Consider the following 25,962-nt stretch of genomic DNA (forward strand, 5'->3'; position numbering starts at 1 on the left):
GTCAGCAGTCCTCCATCCATGCTTCCTCTCACTTCAGGGTTGTTGAAAGAAACAGGAAGGACTTAGCGCTGCCAGTAAAATTTTAGATTTCTTTCTTAATAGAAAGTGGAACTGTTTACACAAAAAGAGAATTCTTGTTCCCTCATCTTCCGGGAAAAAAAGCCTTTTTTTTTTTTTCTTTTTCTTCCATACGTTGCACACGTGATATTCCCATAATATTGGTTTAAAAGGCACTTTGCCTAAAATGAAATAATGCAAACATGGGGCGTTTTAGCAATCAGGTTTCACATCCAGTCTCTAAAATTGGGTCATAAATGGCAGATTGGGACACCAGGCATAACCCAGTTTTTGCTGTGATCATTCCCCATCCTCGGTAGGTGTGTCCAGATATATACAGTATGTTTGAAACAAATCAAATATGCATATGCAACAGGGGATAGGAAAAGCATACAAGAACTGCATGCACATAACTATGCGGCCCTTCTACAGCTACATCTTCCATTATGGCCGTTTGATAGAGCAGATAACGCCGGCGTTTGTAGCTCGTATTTGTCAGTATGGAAAAGCTCTGCCCAAGCCTATAAGTATGTGCCTCTTTTTGGGGAGATCAGCGCGATGTGACCCTTTTTCCTAATCGCGCTGATCTGCCCAAAAAGAAGCTCATGTACTTTTTTCCAGCGACAGGCTGTTTTCTCAGCGCGACGCTATGCTGAGACTTGAACTTTAGAAATCAATAGGATTTCTTGTGCAGAGCTTTCTGTGCTGGAAAATACGAGCCACAAATGCCCTGGTGTAAACAGGGCCTTAAAGTAGGTAAAAAGTAGCAATTCTTAAGACCTTGTTCACATGGGTGGCAAAGGGCGGTAAAAATAAGTGGTTAATCTCCAATTTTACCACCCCTGACCAACTCAATGGCTGCTGAGGCTTGTATACACTCTGCAGCAATTGTAAATTGTAAACAGCATGGCGCATTTGGCAGGCAGTGCCACTTGCCAAATGCAATCAAAAGGACTGTGCTTACTACCATATTTCCAAATGGTTGCAGCGTGTTATTGCAAAGCAAAACCTCAAAAAATTGAATTCAGGAGTACCTGAGTACCTAGAAACCACTCCTCTATTACCCTCTGGAAAGAGATCCACCACAGATCGCTTTTCAGAGGAGCAATATAGTCTGCCTTATTTTCAGTCCTGGCAGAGGTATCTGAACATGCACAGGAAAAATACTATTTGGCATCTGGTTGCTATGGGCAATAACTCTCCTGTACATTTCTACAATGGTATTCGCACATATCAATGCAGCTATCCTGTGTGTCTGTTATTTTCTTTAAAATGTTTTGTTTTCTTGGTCTAAAAAATGCTTCCTCTATTAAAGATCTTGCCATGCTAGTCCCCACAATGAAATGCCTGGTCACTTGCAAATAATGTATTAAAATGAACAATAGGCAACATGTTATGGTCCTTTAGCTGCTGCCAAATTATCCTCCTTGTCACGAAAAATAATATTTAGAATTGGCAAGATTTTCCAGCCACTTCGGTTTACGTTCTCTAGAATTATGTGGAAAATCGACTCGTATGTTCACAGGAAAAGGCATGTTTATACTTGCAGCTTGTGTGAATTTTCATGACACTTTCTTTTACTATATACTGTAAATATTTCTTTTAAAAAGGGGGACAAAATGCTGGTTTAAGGTCTTGTATTGATTGGAGATGGAAATGGATGAGTAGGGGATGGAAAGGGAAATGTAGAATAAAAATATAGTTTTATGGATATCTGGTCATAATGGAAAGTTATGTTCATTCCCTCTGCCTTATTAAGGGTATTGGGGATGTGACATGTACAAAATATGGTAACATAGTATTTGAGGTTGAATAAAGACACAGGTCCATCAGGTTCAACCTATTGCGTGTATGTATGTGATTCTGCATGTGTAATGTGTGTGTACGAGTCCCTGTGTGATTTGGTTGCAATCAACAAAATAGATAAAACTCCCAGTTCTCCCAAACTGTGACTAGTCCAAGGTGTAATAGACATAGATAATCTAATTCCAATGAGTGGTCTCTGGACCTGACACTGGAAGCTGTCAGAGTGTGGGGAGGGGGGAGACATAAGCAATTGGACAGGTTTGAAAACCTGTCCTATTCACTGTGTTCTCTCTGATAAGCTGGCATCGCTAGTCTCCATTCTGCTCCCCCAATTTAGCATGTTTTAAATTCTGTGCCAGATCATCTGTACATGGCTTACCACCCACATAATTCTGTGGCCAGCTCAAGGCACTGCTGGTTTTTCTCAATGTATCAAAGCCTGGAAATCACTGTGTTTTTATTATGTTATTGAATATTGTAATTTGCTGTGACACTAAGTGATTGATTGCGGGGTGAGGCATTGTCTTACAGCTTACTTTCATTAGCTCGGTTGCACAATATTGCTTCAAAGGAGAAGTATTGGGAAAGTAAGATGTACTCCTCCCAATACTAATATTGCATGCCGGCTCTATATGCTGAGTGATTGTGAAATGCCGGCTCCGAGAGCTGAGTGATCGTGAAACCGCTGATCACTCAGCTCATGATCTCTTTCCTGCAGAGACCGATGACTGTCTGTCACCGGACCCTGTAGGGATCCTCTCTTCCCATTTCTGTTCCTGCAGTGTTCATGTACACTAGACAGAGGTGAGGGTGGGCACAGCTGGCTCTGGCTCTAGAGAGGTGGAGCTAGCTGTCGAGTAATATCGTCGGTATCCTTCATGGTTGCAGTGCGGTTCCTTGCTATCAGCATATAATAGACAGTAGCCCCCTACATGCTGACTTTGGATCACAGCGCTACATTAAAAAATTTTAGGGATGCACCGATACCGGTTGTTCGGTATCGAGTATGAGTACTGATATTTACCTTTCAGCACTCGCTGATACCGAGTACCGGTACTTCTGGAGCATGGAGTCGGCTTACTGGGCAATTAAGAAGCCGGGCGGCAGGTAATGACATGCGGCCCGGCTTCTTGTTTGCCCGGGAAGCCAATTTCCTTCAAAAGCATATGCAGCCTTCCATACATTATAATAAAAAAAAAAGCCAGCCAATCAGCATCAAGCTGGTCAAACAGCCAAACGGCGTGGAGCCGGCCTCCCGGCCAATCAGGGAGCCGGGCAGCGGGTGTTGGGCTCCATGCCGTTTGGCTGTTTGACCAGCTCGATGCTGTTTGGCTTTTTTTTGTATCATAATGGATGGAAGGCTGCATATGCTTTTGAAGGAAATTGGCTTCACGGACAATCAAGAAGCCGGAACGTATGTCATTACCTGCCGCCCGGCTTCTTAATAATGGCAAAATTGACACATGAGGTTCCTTGTAATTTCACCACAATTTAGGGGTTTCAACCCTATTAGTAGGGTAAACCTCAACATCAAGTATTGCTGGTAAGTGTGTGTGTTATCTGAAGCACTTTTCCTAACCTATATATTCTGTTTACTGAACATAACAGTTTTGTATCGGTGCCACCAGATGTCCTCGAGTTCCAAGGGAAGTCCTTTGATTCTGCCCCGGAGAAATTAGGTATGTATCTGCCAATTTTGCAGAATGGGTTTCCTTCTGTTTACAGCACAGGAAAGGTACAACAGAGAAGTACAATAGTATGCTTAATGATCAGTTGGATAAACTGGTTCTGTTCATACTGAGCCTGCAGAAGGAGAAATGGCTCCAACCTGCTCTTTGTCACATAGGCTTCCAAGGGAGATTAAAAGAGGTTGTTGTGCAGGCATGGTCCACTGTTACCATCAGAAAACCCATGTTAAGAAATGCCATGCAGCCATCGTAGGCATTATGTACGTAGACAGGAAGTGTCTGGAAAAAAGCTGCAGGAATCGGCACGGAGATGCAAAAAAAGTGATTTAGCAAACTAAATGCCTTCAATTATGGTCTATATCTGACCTCATATTAAACATCACCCAAAAGTGCAATTTATGCAATCACAGCAATGCTTTTAACAATAATGTTATCATTATGAATATTTAATGAGTAAATAAATGCCAAAATATATAAGTTAAGAGTTCTGTCATACATTGTGCTAAATTATCAGTGCAGAAAATCTGTGCCAAACTATCCACACCCAGATCAGCCGATCTATTGCATGGATTTGCATGAACAGTGTATTAAAAAATAGCAGTGGATGAGAGAACTGGGAATGCCTTCAGCAGTAAACTCTGTTTACTTTCCCTTTCTGTTGAATTCTGACATGTCCAATGAAAAGATGTTTTATCAGTTTAGATTGTGCTATTTAACATCCATACCTGAAGACTCAGACACTGCCGTTATGTAGTAAGAATAAAAAGGGCCAGTGCTCAGAAATGATGAGAACACTTTTCATACAAAGATTCTTAATACTCAAAATTACCATAAAGTAACATTAAGGTCTGGACGTTTTTTCCCTTAACGCATTCTCTGCTGGGAACACGCATGCATGGGTGCCTCCACAGCAGCCGCTTAGCTGATGGAGGCACCCGTGCAGGGGGTGGGGTTTGAGCACTGTGGAAACCCACTAGAAAATGAGGAAGAGAAACTTTTTTGAAGAAAAGGAACATACATTTTATGTATGTACCGTGGGGAGGTTTTCCTTCACTTCCTTTCTCGAAAAAACAACAGTAAGTGAGAAGATCTCTGAAAAGTTAGCTAAATCTTCTCTTAGAAAGTTGTCGCCGGAACAATGTCCTCATTGGCAATTGTTACCTGAAGAGATAGAAAGGATGAATCTCCCTAGTGGCGACCCACACAGCAAAAAGAACCTGACAGAGGTTCTTTCCTCTCACCACTTTATTTTAAAATAATTAGCAAAAATGGCTTTATATATACTTCTATCTTGTTGGCATAATTTTAGTGTCCACACCTTGGAATCCTACCAAGTTTGTTTTATGTATGCCATCTCTTCTAAAGGAAATGTAATGCTTCTTCTGTGTACTGCCTCTTCTAATGGGTTTGTGTGGGTTAAATATTCCCCAATCCCTAATTATTTATTCTTTAGTATGTGTTTAAATCTTGGTTGCCACTCCTAACTACCTCCTGTGCCTCCTCCTGTGTACCAGGTGGATTAGGACTTTTTGCATATTTGAAAACACTTTCAAAAGTTAAACTCCGGAACTTTTACATTTACAATGAATAGCGAAACACAGTTGCTGGTGCTAAGTGGGCTGATGGGGACTTCCTGTGAAGTTCTCATTGAATGTGGTCTAAAGCTTAGCGCAGCTTCCTTGCTGGGAAGAATATTCAACCTTTAGTGGGACACAAAGTATTGTTTTAACTACTTTGCTTTTGAAACTAAAGTTTTCCTGAGTTAGAAACTGTCATGTATTCTACCACATCTATTCACAAAAGTAGAATTATCTAGCATACCTACCTGTAGGTCAGTGCCTTACAAAGAGATCCTTAGGACCATTGAATTAATATTTTCTTCTCAAGATTCTGGGGAAGAACACTGGTTGTTGTGTTGATAAGTAACTTGGTATAAGAGGCTCATAAATGGTTTCAGCTGTCATTTGCACGCCTATGCACTTTGCTGGTGACAATGTCATAAGAGGCTTGTACTTTGTGTTCTGACACATCTTGGCACTTGCAAGATGACAGCAGAACAGTCAACCCACAGTCGATTAATACAAATTAATGCAAGTGTTTGCAAACGCAGTGAAAGAAAAATACTCTTTATTCCTTACACAAATCAAATAATGAAAGTGGTGTTTCAGCCGAAAAGTTAAATACACATTTAAAATTCCATATGTGAATGTTTTACATGTCGAAATATTTGTCATTCTGTTACATTTTATGTTGTGATTCACACACCCTGCTTTACTGCACAGCCAGTATAGTGACACCATAATTTGTGTCCCCTCCCTATCTGTAGCCTGATTAGAGAATTAATGAGCATTACCATGCTGGTAAGGTCCTCCATATGTTCACCCGTAATGTAAAACTGGCTGGACAACCCTCGACAGCAATGGGGTCTGATTGGCTCGCAGTACAGAACATTCTATTTACTTTATCCTGGTGTGCAGTGAATTCTGGAAAGTTGAAGCTAGACTTCAGGCAGATATAAAAGGCAAGGACTGTACGTACCTGAATTTGACTTGGTATCAGCTTCTTGCAGTTTCCTTTACAACAGAGCTCAGATTTGCAGACTGAGAAGCCATACAAGGAATCGGACAGCTGTGCTGCATTGCTCATGACAGAGTGGCAGATATCTGGCCTCATTTGTGTGCACCTTCTCCTTTCACTGTCCAGTCACAGTCTGTGGGAGGGAGAATATATGTGTTACTTTTTTGCAGCAGAGAAAAATCAGTTCTGCTGTGTCAGACGGGACTGTGTTGTGTGTCAGAGCGGTCTAAATCTCAGAACTGTATAGACCGAAATACATTCTTTGGCAGGTAGAACTATGTGCCTTGCGATCCCCTGCGGCCGATCGCATTGTGGCCAGAGGACGTGGCTACGGTGCCATTCACTTCGATGGCCCGTCACGCCCCCTCCTGCCCCCCAAAAATGAGCCAGACACAATGCGAGGCAGTGTGTTCTGGCCAGAATCAGGTCGGAACCTACTGCATCGGGTGTGAACTAAGGGTAGAGTAATAAGTTATAATTCTTTATTCTTCACTCTGGTAGGCTCCCTTCATGTGTGTGACTGGTCCACTGAGACCCCCTGTCTAAAGCATTCTGGCCTGTGGTCATACATGTACCTCCTCACATACAATGCAGAACTAATAGCCCTGCCTTGTACCTGATGATGCCAAGGGACCACCCAAAGCCCTCAGAGAGAAGAGGAGAGTGGCGGATCCTACTGAAACGAGAAATATGGTAATTAATAAAGCCTCTTACTCTACCACCTAGAGCAGTGGTGGTTAACTTTCTTGATATATTTTATGGCCCCTGACATCACTCACGGGCTGCACATAATAGTGAATGTAATACTGCAGAAAGACTGCATATATATATATATAGCTGGACATGGTTAATCACTGTAAGCATGCTATCAAATTTGGTGGAAATTGGCTGGCTCTGTTCTGCTTCTAGATAGGCAGAGCCAGCTGTCACTCACGCAGCTGGGTGGATCCAGACATAATTGCCGGGATCCGTTTCAGCTGCGGCGTCTCAGTATACCATGAGCTGCAGCTCGCGCTATACTGAGCTTTGGGTGACGAGAGGATGCTAGTTTGTGTCCTCCCGTTACCCTTAGGAGAACTATGGGGAAAAGCCCTAACCCCATAGTTCTTCTTTTAAGTAAGGTAAAGAAAACATAGACAACTGTGTGCAGGGACCCCGAGTTCTGCACAGGAAGTGCTAATGGGCTGCATTTTACCTCCGTGCCACAGGTTGGCCACCAGAGCCTTAGCGTTAACAATCATTTAGCCCTTGCAGTGTGGGGGTGCAGGGCATGGGTTTTCTTTCAATTTCAGAATTGGGCTTTAACATGTGCGTTTTTTTTTTATTTGCTAGATTTACTGATTTAATTAACAGATATCTCTGAATGTTCTCCCTGTAATTAATTATAGCTGCAATATATAACAACAAAATGACAGAACAGCTATTTTTAAGTTTTTATTTTTCCGCTTGTACCTATGCAGCTATCTCATTGTTGACGCACACAGTAATTCCCAGGTTTGATTCTGGTTTCTATGTTTTACAAAGTGGTACATTACTTACATTTTATTAACCTAAAAGCTTCCACAATATATTTGTTATACTTTCTTTTAGCAGCATTTGTTCCTTTTTAAAAGAACAGTCATCAATCTATTTGATAAAAAAAATCAGGTAAATTGAATGAGAAAAAAATAAAAGCTTTGGAAGTTAGGATACCATTATTTTGACCATAGTACAACCAGTGATAATTTTGTGACTTGCACTAGGAGAACGGCAGCTGGAATTTGGTTACAGCAGTTTACCCTCTTACCTTTACCCAATCTTGTAAGTACTCTTGAAATGTGATGTTATTATGATGTACAAAATCTTGACCACCTGATAAAATTCTAGCTTGGCACAAGAGGGGTCAAGAGGTTAAGGCACCAATAGGCAAGGTTAAGGACAACAAGTAGCAGGACCAGGCTGTAGAGGAAAAGATTCTCTTTTAGTATCATCTGCCTATATTTCTAAATCCATTAAAGAGACACTATGCAGTTGTTTCTGACTTCTGCTGGGATACTTTGATGCATCCAGCAGAGTTTCACCTTGACCTAAGAGACAACCAGTCCATTTATAACGTTGCCTACTGCACCTTTTTCGGTAGCAATTTTGGAAGTTTGACTATCCTTACAGTGAAGCCCTTTCTTTGTTGTTAGCATCATGATTTCTATTTGAGCCTACATGAATACCCCATTGTCACTTGCACAGTCCTACATTTGAAAATCCTACCAGTCATATAAAGAGGATGTCAATTTTGGCTATCAGCGGTAGGGCCCTTCTTTATGGTCACATGCATATCGTTTTTGTTGAATAGGGGGCAGACTGATGATGTGCCATCCCTGTTCAGGTGAGTGTGAAATGATATAATCCTGTGGAGCCCATCATTCTACACACATACTATGCCTAACAACATGCTTTTGATTTTGCCTATATGTTAAAGTTGTAAAATACGCTTCCATCTCTTTACATAAAATTACTCAAGAGTATACTGTATATTACTTTGGTTTGCCTTGTTACTGGGGCAAAGAATGCTCCCCGTTTATTATTTTACGACTGAACAATTTTCATACATTGCATAGATGGGGTGGGATGATGGGCAGAATCATACTATAGACATTTCTTTTAAAATGTCCCTTAGTATTAACCTCAATAAAATTTAATATATTTCAGTCTGAGAAACACAAAGGTGTTTTGCTGTGTGTGTGTTTTTCTTATTTTTTTTTTTTTACTACCCAGGGCTTTTTTTACACTTTTACACTACAATGTGGTGCATTTTACACGTTTTTTTTTCAGATTCTAAAGCAATGATGAATTTAAAATGCTTGAAAAATTCAGGGAAACACACGTAAATGACACTTATTTTATGCTGGTTTTTACATGCTTTTGAAATCTTGACTAGGAATTTAGATAATTCATATGGACACTGTGTAACGGGGTACTTGTAGTAGCAAGCACCTAAGGACTCACAGGGTGTCACCACCATACTCCTATGAAGTTATTCCTACAAATTCTGCTCAGGAAATTCTTTTTACTAAAGGGCACTCCACCAACCAAAGTATTTTCAGTGGATTTGTTTCTACAATATGCCCTCTTGAAGGAATGGATTCCACTTATGTGGACACACAAATATCCAAGTTGGCTGCTTATCATGTATACAGGCAGTCCCCGGGTTACATACAAGTTAGGGACTTTAGGTTTGCACTTAAGTTGAATTTGTATGTAAGTCGGAACAGATACATTTTTTCAGTGTAACTCCAGCTTTTTAGTTTTGGATAGCATAGGGAAGGGTCACGTTTGTTTTGCTGTCTATGTTATTCAGAAGATGATAATATAATGAAAACATTGTTTTATTTAAAATGACACACCAAAAAAAGTTTTCATTATTTTATATACTTTATTTTATTTTTTGTTTTGCATTTCTAATTTTTATTTATTTAACTTTTTTTAATTTTTTTTGTCTTTTTTAATTTTATTTTTTGAAACTTTTTTTTTAAATCTTAATGCTGGGAGCAATAGCAAGCTTGCTATTGGATATTTCAAATTGCAATAGCCAATAGCAGGATGGCTATTGCATCTGCCCACTGCCTGCTGTCAATCAGCAGAGGAGGGGTATGAAGGAGAAAGTTCTCTATCGGGTCCTCCCATGACAGCAGGCAGTGGGCGGGTGCAATAGCCAGCTTGCTATTGGCTATTGCATTTTTAACAATATTCAATAGCAGGCTGGGTATGGCTCCCAGCCTGCAATGAAGAGGAGGCAGGGGGGCGGGGCAGAGGATCCGCGGACGTACCCGGAGAGCGAAGGATCGTCCAGACCGGGGAAGCTGACGGATCGGCGGAAGAAGTCGCTGGGACATCAGCGGAGGTACGGGGGTAGCAGAGTAATGCAGCGGTCTGTGTCCCCGCTGCCTCCGCCAACACAGGTGCGGAGAGCAGAGGGGATTTGAAGGGACAACTGCCGGTACATTTAGGACAACTGTGGACCCCGGTTCGTAAGTACGGATTGTCGGTAAGTTGGACGTCCGTAACCCAGGGACAGCCTGTACATATGCTTGCATCCAAAGTGGATGGTGCTAAGTAATTATCTTGCACCTGGACAATCATCAGGAATGCACATTTAGCTGTGTTGTTTTTTCATTGATCTTTTGTTTTGTCTTTTTATATAAACACGAAGGTTTTGGCTTTTTTGACCATCGATTAAACAAATGTGTTCCATCTGGCGCTGATGACGCTGATCAGTGCGAACCATTTGATTTTTGATAGGAAAGTTAGATAACAGGAAATGCCATAAAATGCCTGATGTAAAATGCAAAAAAAAAAAAGACGCATTGTAACACACCTTGGGCACGTCAAACATGCTTTAATGTCTATGTGCTTTTCTGATTAAGGTAAAAAAAAGGCTGTTCAGGACAAACTGATCAGCTCCAGAGTGTCTAGAGTTCTGTTTTAATACACGCATTTAAAAAAAACAAAAAAAAAACCTTTCCTCTCATTAATTACAGGATGGGGCTGCTATTTTTAGATTTTTTTTTTATTTGACTATATGCCGTTATCTGATTAAGTAGGCATTTTTCTTAGAGGATTCTGCATTGCTTTGGTATAACTCCCTGAATATTCATAACTGAAATAGGTGAATAAATGATGGTGATTTATAGTTTGCACCTTTTTGTATCATTGTTTGGTTAATTGATGTTTGTGCTGATTTTGGTTTGAAATGGAAGCAGATACTTCTTAGATGACAATTGCACTATACTCTAAACAATCATTTGTATTGATTCTCTGTTTTTAACATGATCACCTGCAAAAAAATTATTTTCCAACTAGCTAAAAATTACTGTATGTCCACCACTGTCTCCCATTTATGTAAATGGTCATTTGGTCATATATATATTTTTTTTTTATTGAACATTGGCGAGTGTCACCAAATTTGCTTCTAGTTATAATCAATTCTTTTTAAGAACTGTTTGTGGTCAGGCTAACTTTCTCTTCTGCTGTATCTTTGTCTCTCTCTGCTCGAAAACTGTTTTTTGGCCCACAGCTCACAAAACATGCCATCAATTTATTACTTTATAATAGAAACATTTTCGTTCCATCCTATATGGAATTTAATACTCAATTCAGATTTACAGGAGGAGAACCCTGTTTTAAAGTTTCAGAAAACCTGCCATATATCCGACTTCATAAAAGTAACTTTCCAAGTCCAAGTTTATTAGTTAAATCTTGACCACGCAGCCTGTGGTAATCCCCTAGAAGTGCACTTTCGTCAACATGTTTACCTCCATAACTCATTTTAGCCTTTGGCTCCTGTGTAGGCTATTTATAAACTATACCTTGAAAAGCAAAGGTCACCATGAATCACTTTGGGTTTGTCTTACTTTCTGCTGTCACAGTGTGAAAGAGCTAAGGTTGTAAATGTCCTTGATTGCAGTTAAAGGGACACTTGTCCTAATACAATGCTAAAAGTGGCAATTGCCTAGTGTTAAGTGTGTGTTAGGATGCTAATCACATAATAGCTGAGCCTTTCAAGAATTGTATATTTCCTCACGAAGGCGTGAAAGCTGAAAAGATGTATTGTGTGTTAGAAATGTATAGCTTGTTATCGTTAATCAAACCTTGTAAATGATGAATTAAATGTGGAATATTTAAAGAGGAAATCTAGGAAAACCTAAAAAAACTACTTTTACTCCGTTGTTGTATGTTTTCCGTAAAAGCCATTGAATGTATTGTTAAAGCCGCAAGTATACATAATCAAATCTGTCAATATATTAGCCAAGACTTGGAAATGGAGGGTCAGTACTCTAAACTATATAGGACTCTATTGTTTTTGCAGTGCTTGTCAATCTAGCAAACATACTTTTAGGAGGAAAGTGGACAAAAATGACCTCATGTGTTGCTATTCCTCAGTTGCTAGTCAGCAGACTATTGGATGAGAGGTGATTTTAGAGCTTTACCTGCCATTTTTTTCTGTAGTAACTCCATCAGGTGGATGAGTACCATATGTTGATATCCGGGGTGAGGGGAGTGATTTGTGAATTAGACACACTGAGGATACTTGCAGCTAGAAGTGTAAGAAGGACATGCATATAGAAGATGCAGAGATTGTGATCTTGCCCGGTATTCTGTTTCAATCCCAAAACCAACATATGGTCATAAAAATTTAGTATATGTAACCAGTTCCCTCAAACAACAAGACACTGATATGATTGTCAAAGACCATCCCCAATTTTAATTCCTAACTGGTAACTTGGCATTGACTGATTGCAAGCTAGTCAGTTATGTTTTATTTGTCTGGTCAACCTTAAAGGAGAACTATGAGGTGAGTGCTCTTCACTCACCTCATAGTTCTAGCCGACCTGTGACAATGAAACTGTCACAGGTCGGCTAAGTAGATCGGGAGGTGAGCGAACACATACCGGCGTTCGCTCACCTCTCGATCCTGTCACGGCTCTCTGCCGTGACAGGGGAGGGGCTGGATTCCCCCCTGCCTGCTCCGAGCGCTGACTAGCGGAACGGACGGGGGAGGGGTCCTCCCGTTACCCTAAGGAGAACTATGGGGAAAAGCCTTAACCCCATAGTTCTCCTTTTAAGTGTAGGATACTGCTAGACCAACATTAGTGCTCCAGGGAGTGATTCTGTGTTCATCTGCAACTCTATGATGTTATGGGTATTGTTGACCCTGTTACCAAGGGGCCGTTTATAGACTGTGTTGAAACTTGCAGTACCCAGGGAGGAGCAAAATGCCGGAGTTAGAAAACATGGGCTGCCAAAAAGGCAAGTATAGATGCTCTTTTACAGGCTGCGCTTGGTTTACAAGTGGGCCTGTGATGACGGAAACACATTAAGCACTCATGTTGATGGGCTACTGCTCAGTTACAGTGAAGGCATTTAGATGACCTGCATTTCACATGTGTTCCAAACATACCGTATTTTGCGCTCCATAAGGCGCATCTCACTATAGGACGCAGGGAGGGTAGGGTTGTGACAGCTGCAGTTAGTGACAGCTGAGACAGGTGGTACTGTGATTACAGCGCCACGGTCTCAGTGATCACACAGAGCAGACGAAGAACTGGCTGAGCCGTTCTGCCTTGGTCTCGTGTCCCCCAAAGGAGCGGGGGACCCCAAAAACCACGGCGGGGGAGCCCCGGACATGATCGCCACCGCCACTCGATTTGATACAAGTGATCTGGTTAGATCACTTGTAGTAAACGACCAGCGGCTCCCACTGTACATTTTAGCTGAATATTCATAACTGAAAAAGTGCGTCTTATGGAGCAAAAAATACGGTATATCAAACACAGGAAAATAACACACACCGACATGAGCCTTAAAACTAGTATGTATTTTCAAAGTTCATCAGTAATACATTTTCTGTAATCTAAAGTCACAGCCTGGGGAGGATGATGAGCCAACTGCAATGCAAGGTCTTCTAATGATTACGTCAACAGACATGGCTGCATTAACACATTTGCTTATTGTTCTTTATAGGCTTATTATTGGATCAACTACACTGTAATATTTATGCATGGCTAATTTTCCAGTCTGTATATTTCTCTTCTGCTTTTTTGGAAACAAATATATTCTTATTGGCAAAGTAGAATGGGATTCTGAGCATAATTTATGGGGTTCACCCCCCGCAACAAGCAAAGATTAATACTGGTAATATATCCACGACTTATACAGATTCCAGTTTTGTTGCTGGTTAACCGCATTTTAGAAAGAGTTTTATTATTAATCCATGCCAACTTAATTTGATGATGGGCTTCCGTGTGAGGGAAACTTGTGCTGAATACACCAAAAGGTGACTACATTGTTTCTTATAATACCTGGATAAAGTTCTGGCTGAGCTTTAATAAACCAATGATGAAGACAGAGGACACAACAGAAACCTGTACGCACCCTAATGATTGTGCTTTGGGGGATTATTTGTACTTAGGCCCAACCTTAAAGCCCTCAGTCACACAGGATTGGTCCATATGGGGTATTATTACTTCTGTTTTTGGATAATAGTGGAATTTACATTCTCATGGTAAATCTACTAAGATATTTAAAAATACGTGCTGTTTCCAAAATATTTATTGATGGTGTTAATAATTAATAATATTCTTGCTTATTGTATGAAAAAGTAGCTACAGGCATTTGCTAGCTAAAGACAATTGCTTAGGCTATGTCAGAAATGAGATGCCAGCTAACCTGATTTGTTTATTTTTATGGACGTGCTGACCTTCTGCAGACTACCCTGACTGACAAATATTGGTTAGCAAAAACTGGATTTTCCTGAACAATTGCTATCTTTTTCTGTGAAAAAGGATACTATAGGGAGTAATGATTGCTATAGATATAGATTGTGAACAGAAGATCTAACTGTAAGAGACAGTTGTACATGGTCTTATTCCCCATGCATGCTTGTTTCTGTCCTTAGGTGATACCCCTGTTGACCTCCTAAATCTTTCAAGAAGAGTAACAGTGGGCCAAACAGTTCTTAAATTAATTGACTACTCGACGTCTGCAGAGGTCAGCCATTGCCCATGGAGACACAGAGCCTTATCTAAAAGTACAACACCCGGTCCTCCGACAGACTCACTATTCCTGGCTGCACTCTTCATTCATGTCACCACCATTGTCCCCACCACACAAATATCAGATAACATTTCATAAATATGTCCTGTTCCTGTCGGGGCCTGTCTGTCCAACTCAGGCCTTCCGTTTTAGAATTGTTGTCGGTAGTTCAGATTGCACCTTCACTATTTTAACATGCAGGAACGGCATTTGACCTGTCGTTCCTCTCTTGGCAACAATGAGCTATAACTGCTAATACATAACCTAGGTTGACATTTCTTAATCTTCCTGTAATTGAGTAATGATCATCTTCTGTTGATGGTCACTTTTAGCTAGTAATGCAGGCAGGCATGAGTGCTAGCATATACAAGGCATTAAGTCGGTAGCCTGGGTCCCCTACACCTATATACATGGAAATGTTTATATTTCAGTAGCGTATACCTGCATGCTGATTTGAAATAATCTTACATCCATTAGCTAAACAAACATATTTTTATTTTACTTGCAGTTTCTTTTTTTCCACTTCCTGGTCCGATTTGGGGAAAAAAATATGTAATCATGCCCAAGCGTTGCATTCTGGGAAGGTTACATTAGCAGAGCATTGCTGGGAAATCTCATCTGTAATATTACGAGATCTCAGGGAAAGGCATTTTCCTCCCCTGAGATGATGTGCATAGTCACATTGAGTAAAGGGGGATCTGCCCTTACTTAAAATGGCCACTGTGAGAAGATGGGGGAAGGAAAGAAAAATAAGGTGTGCAAAAAATAAAAAGCAGGCAATTATTTATAGGGATCTGTTTGTTAATTTACTAAACGTTTCTAAAGGTACCTTTTGTTATTTTGAAGATATGGGTAAAGTTCTTCTTTAAGTGATACATACAGTGCATTGCTTCATTGCCTTTGCTGGTTGTATTCCAGATTTAAAATGCTGCCGAGTTTTCCAGGGTTCTCAGCTGCTTCGTCTGTGTTACGGCTGACTGCATCCATCAGTTTAATTTTACAACAACAAACGTGTTCTAAGTGCAGCTGTAGGCTAATTCGTTCACCTTGAGATACATTAGCCAGGGGCTAGCAGAATGTGTTTGTAGACTGGGCCTTACCCCTGTACACATCTTCATGCTGTCACAAATGTGTAGCATTGTACACACACCTCAATTATTCAACAGCTCTTTTCAACAGTAGGCCGCTTGCTGTTCTCTCTAAAGCCGGCCATACACAAGGACTTCTGCTCTTCCCAGGCACGTTCTATCTTTGGAATGTTGTGCAGTGTACAGTAGACTGTTTATAGTAAAGACTCAAGTAAAAACATTTCATCAATCAGATATGTATCATTTTTCTCTTTTGTATGTGTTTGCAGGATATTCCTTGCAATGTGCACACGTGATTTATTAGGGCCCGTTCACAACTTATACGTTGGGGATGCGTGGGATTTTTTTTTTTGCCAATGCAAAAAAAAGGCAATTTACCTGGTTCCATATGGGCTTGGTTCATGCCACCGTGTTGCAGTGCGCTGAAAAAAAGTACATTATGCAGTACTTTTTTTCAGGGCAGCGCAGTGCAACCACATCGCACCATGGTGTGCCCATAGAACTGAATGAAATGTCACTTGTGACAACAGTATCTTTCTGCACTTACAGGAATAAAGCATGGGGAAATGTGCATGTATTGCGGATATGCACTGCATTTTTGTTTTATATTTTAATTTAGGAAATATCGTGTTTTGGGAAGAGGTTACAATGAGATCCGATCACATATGACTCCAGACAGTTTTTCGCTGTCGGTTTCCTTTTCTTTTTTGTCTTTGCCCCCATTGATGATATTTCTCATCATTTCAGCTGGTATGCAATAGATGAGGAAGTGAATGGAAATCTCCTTTTTATGGGGACACAGAGAAGTTGACAGAAGGTCTAACTCTCCCACCCTTTTTTTCTTATTTAAGGTTAACCATTTCATAGCTAAAGGATAATTTTGAAAATAATACAGTTCCCTACATTGATGATCAGATAATGGCACTGCTAGTTAACAAGTCAGCATTATGAATACAGATGATATATAAATAGTAAACTTTTTTCTTACACATAGAGACTCTACCACATGAGGTTTACACAATCATGATTTCAGTTTGATTATAGTGTTGTCCTGATTTTCTTCTTGCGACATTTCCTGTTTAATAAAGAAAAAGTAGAAGTTGATTCTCTCAACTGGTCCGGTAAATTTATAAATAACATGCAAATGTCCAGTTGGTGTTTTTTTAATTCTTTAATTATAATTGCCGTAACAAAAGTACAGAAGGGAGACATCCAGTTTTGTTTTTAACAGAGACCTAACTATTTCTACAATACATAGTACATAGCTCATCTAACAATGTATTGTTTCTTTTAGAGGCCCATGCTGCCATTAAAAATGGGAAGTATTGGACGTATTTCTTATGGAAAGGACTGAGCAAGGAAACTGTGATGAAAATGCAGCAGATGTCAATGATTCCTTCTAAAGATGCCCATTCCTCTTGTTTCCAGAAAAAAGCCAAAGAGCGAGAAGAACAGGTAGGATTAGTCTTGATTTGCAGTATTTTTTGCATTTCTTTTTTATTGCATTTTATTACATATCACTCATATAAGGCAAGTATAAAGCGTGGTTGCAGACTACTAGTGTTTTTTAGGATTCATTCTTTTTTTTAAAAATATACAGAGCTATGTGTTTCTATTACTCTTATTGTTTTAATGATATATCACCAGAACCATTCTATGAAAACTGTAATGTAAGGCCTGGATGGAAGTTTTTTTCCAAATCTTATATAGGTACATAGGTTGAAAAAAAATACATGTTCATTGAGTTCAACCAATAGAGAAAAAAAGTAAATGGAAAACATTTATATCAAGTTATTTATATCAAGTTCACATCCTGTCCAGTGATTGGCTATCAAAAGAGCGCAGTACACACCCTGTCCAGTGAGTGGCTGTTAGTATGTTAGCTGCAGTGCGTTTTTAATGCGTTTTTGACGCGTTTGCGTTTCCTGACCGTTTCCGGACCGGACAAAATGTGACATGCAGTATTTTTTCTGTCGTAAGCTGAACGGACTGCGCACGTGAGAACTGTAGCCCATAAAACACATAGGGATACATTGGGATGCATTTTGAGTGCAGCAGCGTACGGAGCCGGTCAGCACACAAAACGGACGTCATGTGAACAGGCCCTTAAGTGTAGGTTAACTTAGCCAGTATAAAAAAAATAAAGAGGCTGTTAATGCTGACCCCTACTTCTGAAAATTCTAGCTGCCTGGCTGGCATGCTGATCCAAAGTCTTTAGCTATTTCTGAGGCACAGACCTTGGATCATGGATGCAGATCAGAGTTCTGACTAATTTGCCAGCATGTCTCAAAGAGTACTGAAGCCAGCCAAAAAACTAGTACTCTTAGAAAGTCAGGATGGCATATTTCTCTCAGTACAGATTACATTTAAGTGGGATGTATAGCATGTGTTTGGCTTTAGCACAGTACATGTGAAAGTGATGCCGGGGCAGGTTATGCTTCCAATACTATTGCAAACCTCCTAAACTGATCTGAACTGAAATGCTGCAAGAATGGAAATCCATTGCTGCATCATGCCACTGTAGAAAAAAAAAAAAAGAAACAATTTCCTGAATCATAGAAATCAACAATCTTGTCTTATCATATGATTTGCTGCTGCCAGTGCACTATTAATGGTTGCAAATCAGAGGTCTGCAATTTGTTTTAGCTTATAAGCACCATTCAAATATAATGAGTGGTGTGAAGCTGCACTACGTACTGAAAAATAGTTCTTAGAGCTTGTTCAGTAATAACAGTTATCTATATTAATGAGAACTTAAAGTGACATTACAGTCAAAAGGATATTAAGGTATTTCAAATGCTAATAAAATCACTTAGAATTAATGCTCTTTCTTGATGATTAAAAGTTTGTTTCCTGCAGAATCAGCTGGATCTGAGCACATGTCCTGGCTTCCTGTTTTAGAGGGACTCCTTTCTTAAGCAGAGTGCTATGCAGTCACCCTTGTGTGTGCTAGTACGCTGTGTGTGTTTCCACAAACACACAGACACAGAAAATACAGCTACTCCCCCCGGCCCCCTCTCCGCCCTCCCCCAACCTAGTGGATAAACAGTTGCTGGAGCCTGCACTCTCCTTTGTGATCTTGTACTAGACAGGAAGTTTAACCAGTTGACATCCGCGGTGTTAAACCCCCTTCCCATCCAGGCCATTTTTCAGTATTCAGCGCTGCGGTACTTTGACTGACATTTATTCCGTCATGCAGCGCTGTACTGAAATGAATTTTATACCCTTTTTTGGGGACAGATAGAGCTTTCTTTTGGTGGTATTTATTCACCACTGGGGGTTTTATTTTTTTACTATATTAAGGAAAAATTACCGAAATTTAAAAAAAAAAACAGTTTCCCCTATATTAAATGATAAAACATTTATTATTACCCAATTTTTTGGTAAAATATAAAAGATGGGGTCACGTCGGGTAAAAAGACACTAAACATGTCAAGCCTTAAAATTGCGTGCGCGCGCGAAACCTCAAAAAACGATAATACCCAAAATTGGCCATAGGCGACGCTTTAAAAGCTGTTACCGCTCATCAGTTTAGTGTTATCAGTGATTGATGGCCCTAAAATGATTGCTCTCACTGCGACGTTCGCGGCGATATGTAACATGTGTAGCGCAATTGTAATTTTTGCGCGCTGGGGCACCGGACGCGTATTTACGTTTATAGGCGCGTAAACGTGGGGGTGGGGGAGTTAAACATTTTGGGGGGGTTTTTTCCCCTTTTTTTATATGTGGCTTTTATTTTATTTTATTTTTTTATGTGTTACTTTTCTTTTTTTTTATTTATATTTTTTTTTTTGCACTTATTGTTATTGCTATTATATAGGGGGATAACAACCCCCTATATAATAGCAAAGGCACACTGACAGGTCCTCTTTATGGAGATATTAGGGGTCTCTAGGACCCCTAATATCACCTATGGACCCCAAAAGAAGCTGATAAAGCCGCGAACGAGCACATATAGGCGGGTGGCGGGCTATGGACCCGCCGATCGCCTATATGTGAAACACCCGGTAACGGGTGTGTGCATTTAGCGGGTCTTTTCTGCCCGTGCGTGCCCGCTAGGGGGCGCGCGCGAGCAGAAAAAAATTGCCGTCTGGAGACGGCAACCCGCAGATGCTGCAGTGCCGTCCGTCCGTTTTTTTACTACGGGCGGACGGCAAGAGGTTAAGGAAGATGAGCAGAGATACTTGCAAGGAGCTGTTTAGAAACATGATGCTAAGTGTTTTGGCAAAAAATGTAAAGCAATGCTTTGCTGGGCAATGTATATTTGTTTGATCTGGATACATTATTGAAAAAACGTTTGAGTTTTATACTATTTTAAAACAATAGATCGGATCATGGGAGCTTTATAATGCAGGTAATGCTGACATAGACTTGTACTGAGCAAATGCAGAGATCGCTGGAAGCCGTATGAAGGAAGCAGACAGTCTAATTTGGCTTCTGAGGCCCACGATAGAAACCACAGTACTCCAGTGCATTTAACTGTTGTATACATTGTTCTGTCATAGATAGTTTAGTGGTTACTGACTCTGTCGTACCGTATTGTAAGTAAAGCATAAAGATATAGGGTGGTATTCATCAAGCTGTAATAACACTTCAGGCATGACAAAAGGAATTATATGTGATAATATTGAAAGGACACTTTAGCATGACATAACAAGTTTGTTTAGGCAAAAATTATATTTTAGTTATACGTAGAACCTTGTGGGCCAAGTCTGACCATGGCTTTTCACATATCTTGATACTCCTACAACAAGTTCTCCCTAACAAATCATATCTCTTTACTAGTTTGTCATTGACTTTTTAGTGTCCCCACCCAATTTGTGTGCTTCATTGATGCCTCCAGCACTCTCCATTAGCTGTTAGATTGGGAACACTTTGTAATTAAGGATGTCCCGATACCTATACTAGTATCGGTATTGGACAGTGTTAATTTCGTTGACTAATCATTTTCTTCATAGTTTTCGTCAACAACACTTTTTCATTGACAAAAACTAAATAAAAAGTAAGTTATGACAACTAAAACTATAATGAAAATCTATTGACATTTTAGTTGACTAACTAAAACTAGACTAAAATGTTAGGGAGCGGTGATTTGGGAAGAGATCCAATCGGAACTAATCTCTTTGGACTTCCAGTTCCGGTTTAATCCTGAATGGACGGCTAATAGGTAATATGTGCAATGGAATTACAGCCAATATAGTTTTTAATTTGAATACTTTAGAGTTAGACTTCTGCTTGAAAGGATGAAGAATGTCACTTGCAATTTGTTAAATCAATGCATGTCTAATTACTGGTCCTTTGTTGAAGATACTCCATATTATTGTTTCTTTATAACAATTGGTTTAATCTAATTTTAGATAAATAAAGACATGTTATAGATCACAACAGTTAAATCTGTGTCTGTATTGCATGTTCACACCTTAATACCATAAGTAATAATGGGTTAACAGATGTTTACTGCATGGAGTATATAATGAGATTTGAAAATCTAGAAAAATTCTTAAATTACTCTTTAACTAAACCCAATAGATTTTAGTAGACTAAATCTACTATAGATTTAGTTGGCTAAATTCTTATGATAATTATTGGACTAAAACTAAAACAATTCAGTTAACTAAAATATGACTTAAACTGGCATTTTAGTCAAAAGACTATGACTAAAACTAAATTTGAAATTTGCTGTCAATATTAACACTGGTATCAGGGCCAATACAGGGCATTTTCACCAGTGCTTGTACTACTGAAAATGCCACAATACTAAAGGCCGATACCGACCCTTTAAAGTTTTAAACACAAGCAGCTGCCACACTTGTTGGGGACCCCAGGCAGCCTGCTGGGGACCACGCGGCAGCTGTCTTTGACAGTGCAGGTCCGACGCACATCTCCTCCTTCTCAAGCCCGGCACAGCACTGGACAGCCCCTCACCTGCCCGTACAGCCCTGGAGAGCCCGACACCCACCTGAAGAGCCCGGCACCCATCTGTACAGCCCTGGAGACTCGCACGCAGTCCTGTTGACACCCAAATGCAGCCCTGTAGTCCTCTGTAGTCCTCTATTGCTGGTTATCATTCTCTATTGCTGAATAATCATGGATTGAGTTACAGTTCATCATAGTTATAAAGAAACTGCCCTAAAATCATTAGTCTGTATTTTAGAAAAAAATTTCACAATCGGTAATTGGTATCGGTGAATACCTGAGGCAAGTACTTGGTTTGAAAAAATGGTACCGGGACATCCCTAGTTGTATTGTTCACAAAAGTGTGTAGACCCGGCAATTTGAGCATTGGCTCTGAGTGAGATAAGAAACTCTAAGGCAGGGATGGGCAACTCTGGCCCTTCAGCTGTTGTGGAACTACAAGTCCCATGAAGCATTGCAGGACTAACCGTTACAGGCATGACTCCCAGAGGCATATTCGGATTTGTAGTTTAAGCAAAGCTGGGGGGCCGGAGTTGCCCACCCCTGCTTTAAGGTGATCTCACTTCCCAGCATCTACCAAACATGCTTTTATCTCGTGATGAACTTAAAGAGACTTGAAGTAGTTTAATTTTCTAGCAGTTTTAGAGGCAAGAGAATATGAAAAATGTTTATGGAAAGGAAAAACACCCAAGTACGTTTTTAAAATATTTGATCTCTCTGCATTTTTTCATGATAGCACCTCTTTAAGGTCTCATCTGTGGAAGTTAGATAAATGAAGAGTGCTGTAACTATTAGTGGCCAATCAGAATTCAGTGATTTGACTGCAACAAACTGAAATCTGTTCATTATAGGTTGATGCAATTTGCAGCTTATAATCATTTGCTCTTTGGACTACCTTATTGAATATGTCAATGTATGCTTCTGCGTTTATTGCCAGGTAATGGTTGATATGTAATTACATAACATTCCTTAGGTGACCATTGGCTAAACATTGCCAGCGTTTTCTTTATTGCAAAAGGGGATCGCCATGGTAACTGCTTTGTGTTTTACCACTATGTTCATGGTAGAATTTGCATCATCTTGTGACATTCCAGCGGATGTGAGCACAAAGCAGCCTTTATGGACGGGACCATGCTGAAAAATGCAGCCAATTTGTTCAAGAAAATAAAGAAAATCTCGCTGTTGATATGTTGCCTGCAGGGCTCACGCATTAAGCAAATATGAGGAGAACATGTCCTTACAGAAATAAAAGAAACAGTCTTTACTGACTTCTTTTTTAAAGATAAAGGCTCCAGAGCCTTCACAAGCTAGCACAGGGGTAGGCAACCCCAGCACTCCAGCTGTGGAATAACTTCAAATCCCATCATGTCTCTGGGAGTCATGCCTGTGGATGTAAGAGTCTTGCAATGTCTCGTGGGACTTAGTTTCTCAACAGCTGGAGTGCCAAGGTGTCCTACCCCTGAGCTAGGAATAAGTATTCGCCAGGACTGTTGATCGGCATACTTGTTTTAGCTCAGTGATTGACTGAGTGAACCAAGGACAAGGATCACAGCCCCGGAGCTTGTTCCTTATAAAAAAGTCAGCAATGGCAGTTCCCATATTTTTATCCCATCCCATTATATCAATTCTGGCAGGTTTCCTTTAAAGTGACAATGTTGCAAAATTCAAATGTACAAAAAAAGTTAACTCTGTAAAGAAGAAATATAATACTTGTCCTGTTGCCCATGCTGCCAATCTCTGCTCTCTTCAGTAGCTGCAGTGCTGAGATCTCCTTTATCAGATTCCTGGTCCTCCCTGGATGCTGCGATTTTCATCCACCAACCCTATTTCACTGCAGGAAACAGTAGTGACTTGGGGGTCAGTGGATGGAACCATTTGTAGGCAGCATGGCTGTTAAGTCTTATACCTCTTCTTTTCAGAGGGACATATTTTTCTATATCTCATTTTTAAGATCGTGTCACTTTAAAATATTACTAGAATATAAAGCACACTGGTACCTCCATTAAATCTGGGCCATAAAAGAGAAGACAGTTGTTGATGGAAATCAGGGCCTAGAAGTCAACTTTATAGAGGCAGTTAGGAAATGGAAGGATTCATGTAATTTTTGCTTTCAGGCACTGTTTCGTTTTTTTTTTTTTCAACTTTTTTCCAAATTTCCTATATTGACAAGGAGTAATATGCAGAATAGGGACTCAAGAAAATCACTCTTGGGGATCTGAGACTGAGACTAAAATGTGTTCTTTTTTTGCATTACCATGTATTTCCTCCTAGATGTCCCTACTTTCTTTTGTTACTGCTTTAAAATGAACACAACATGTTAACTTAAAACATTATTATTAATCTATTTGAAAAAGTTAATGAAATAAGTAAAATGTATAATAATGCAAAGATTAGAATCCTCAATGGAACAGCAGAGCAGCAATAGAAGGGTAAGTTTGCACTGCTGGGGCGATATGCATTAAAGTGAACCTGTTGCTTTCGTCCTGCATGGCTGAAGCACAGAATCATTATTTTTTTAAATATTTAGGCAGATCAAGCAAGTTTGCAAATATGGCCATTTTCATTTTCCTTTTTACTGCTGTTCCCTCTCTTGGAAATTTTACAGCCCCTGCCAATCCATATTCCCTGTCTGCTGGGAAAGGTCTGCCAAACTCTTCAATAACACAAGTATTTGTTTTAAAGAAACCATCTCCAGAATCACTATAGATATGTATGCTGGCACCCCTGAGTCTATTGCAATGGCCAATCACCTTTTAAAATTTTTCAAGAGAAGCTCTCCTTCATACAACAAATGCCAGATATCTGTCTGTCTTCTGCTTGTTTTTTAGGGATTTCTCAGTTAAACTGTGACTGTCTGAACTGGTTGAGATGAAGCTTCACATTTGAGCTGCATCATTTTGATATGAAATGGATTACGAATACATTAAAACTAGGGTTGCACAGATACCAAGTACCGTACTCGGTACAAGTACATGTACCGATACTTTTGAGCTCCAAGCCTAGACTAGAGAAAAATTCAAAAATTAGGAGGCAGCTGTCATTTGTAAGGAGCACACGGAGCTCCTGGGATTAGTACATCTCTGTTTTAATGTACGATTTTGTTTTTATAAATATAAATGAAGTGATGCACAGATACCAGTTTTGCGAGTACGAGTACTTGCCGAGTACTTACAGATACAATTCCTGATACATTTATGTTTATTGTCATGTGACAGTTTTTCTAAAACAATACAGACTAATGATTTCAGGACAGTGGTGGAGTGCCAGAGCCAGGTCCCAGCTGCAACCGCTGCAATCCTGGTAGTTCTCATGAAAATGCCAAGTATCTGCACTGGTGCTCGAAAAGTATCTGTGCATCCCTAATTAAAAACATGCATGGTATTAGTGGTCTTTCAGTATAGTCATTAAGGTAAATTTGAGAACCCATTTATAGCAATACATGCACAATTGTCTCGCATGACCTGCAGTAGGGCAGATTCAGGACCAAGGTCAGCTCCTGGTGCTTGTTTTTCACCATTCCTATGTAGTGTACAGGTGCAAAGCCAGTCTGGGAGTAAAAAATAAAAAAAAAAGCTGTTGTATGTAAAACATTCTAGCCTACCTTTTGTATATTTGACTAGACCTTCCCAGCATGGCAATTTTAGTTTTTTTTCTACTGTAGACCCAGCGTCATTCCAAATGCACATAGGGTTGCATACTTACCCAGACTTCCCTCATGTGGCAATTTACATTTGTTCTCTCTACTGTAGACTCATTTTGGTGCTCAAGTACAAAATGTACATAGGCTGTGGAGAACAATGATTATTCCTCTGGGTCTGTGCACCATACAGAAGATCACCCAAGTCTAAATATTATCAAAAAGAGCAGCCCATTAAAAGATAACTGATTTAATACCTAGCACACTGTAGACCTAAAGAGTTTCTATTTCTTCATCAAGTAGGAGATTATAACACTATGCACTTTGTATGTCAATGTTGTAGCTTTTTTTTATGACATATTTTCCACTGTAGTTCTACAAGATGAAAACCTTGAGATTCATTGCATGTAGACATAACCATATTTTGGCCTGTATGGAGTGCAACTTAAATGGTCCAGTTTCAATTGGAGAGGTTAAAAGGATGAAAATCACTGCTGAATTGCACTTTATGTTAATGGTTCACCTAGATAACACTTTTCATACATTTCATAAGTTAATGAGAATTATCTTTAATAAAACATGATCACGTCAAAATATGATATTTTTGTAAAAGATAGTTCTCACT

This window comes from Nanorana parkeri, unplaced genomic scaffold, assembly GCF_000935625.1.
Source record: "Nanorana parkeri isolate BGI_ZX_2015 unplaced genomic scaffold, ASM93562v1 scaffold1488, whole genome shotgun sequence".
Lineage (NCBI taxonomy): Eukaryota > Metazoa > Chordata > Amphibia > Anura > Dicroglossidae > Nanorana > Nanorana parkeri.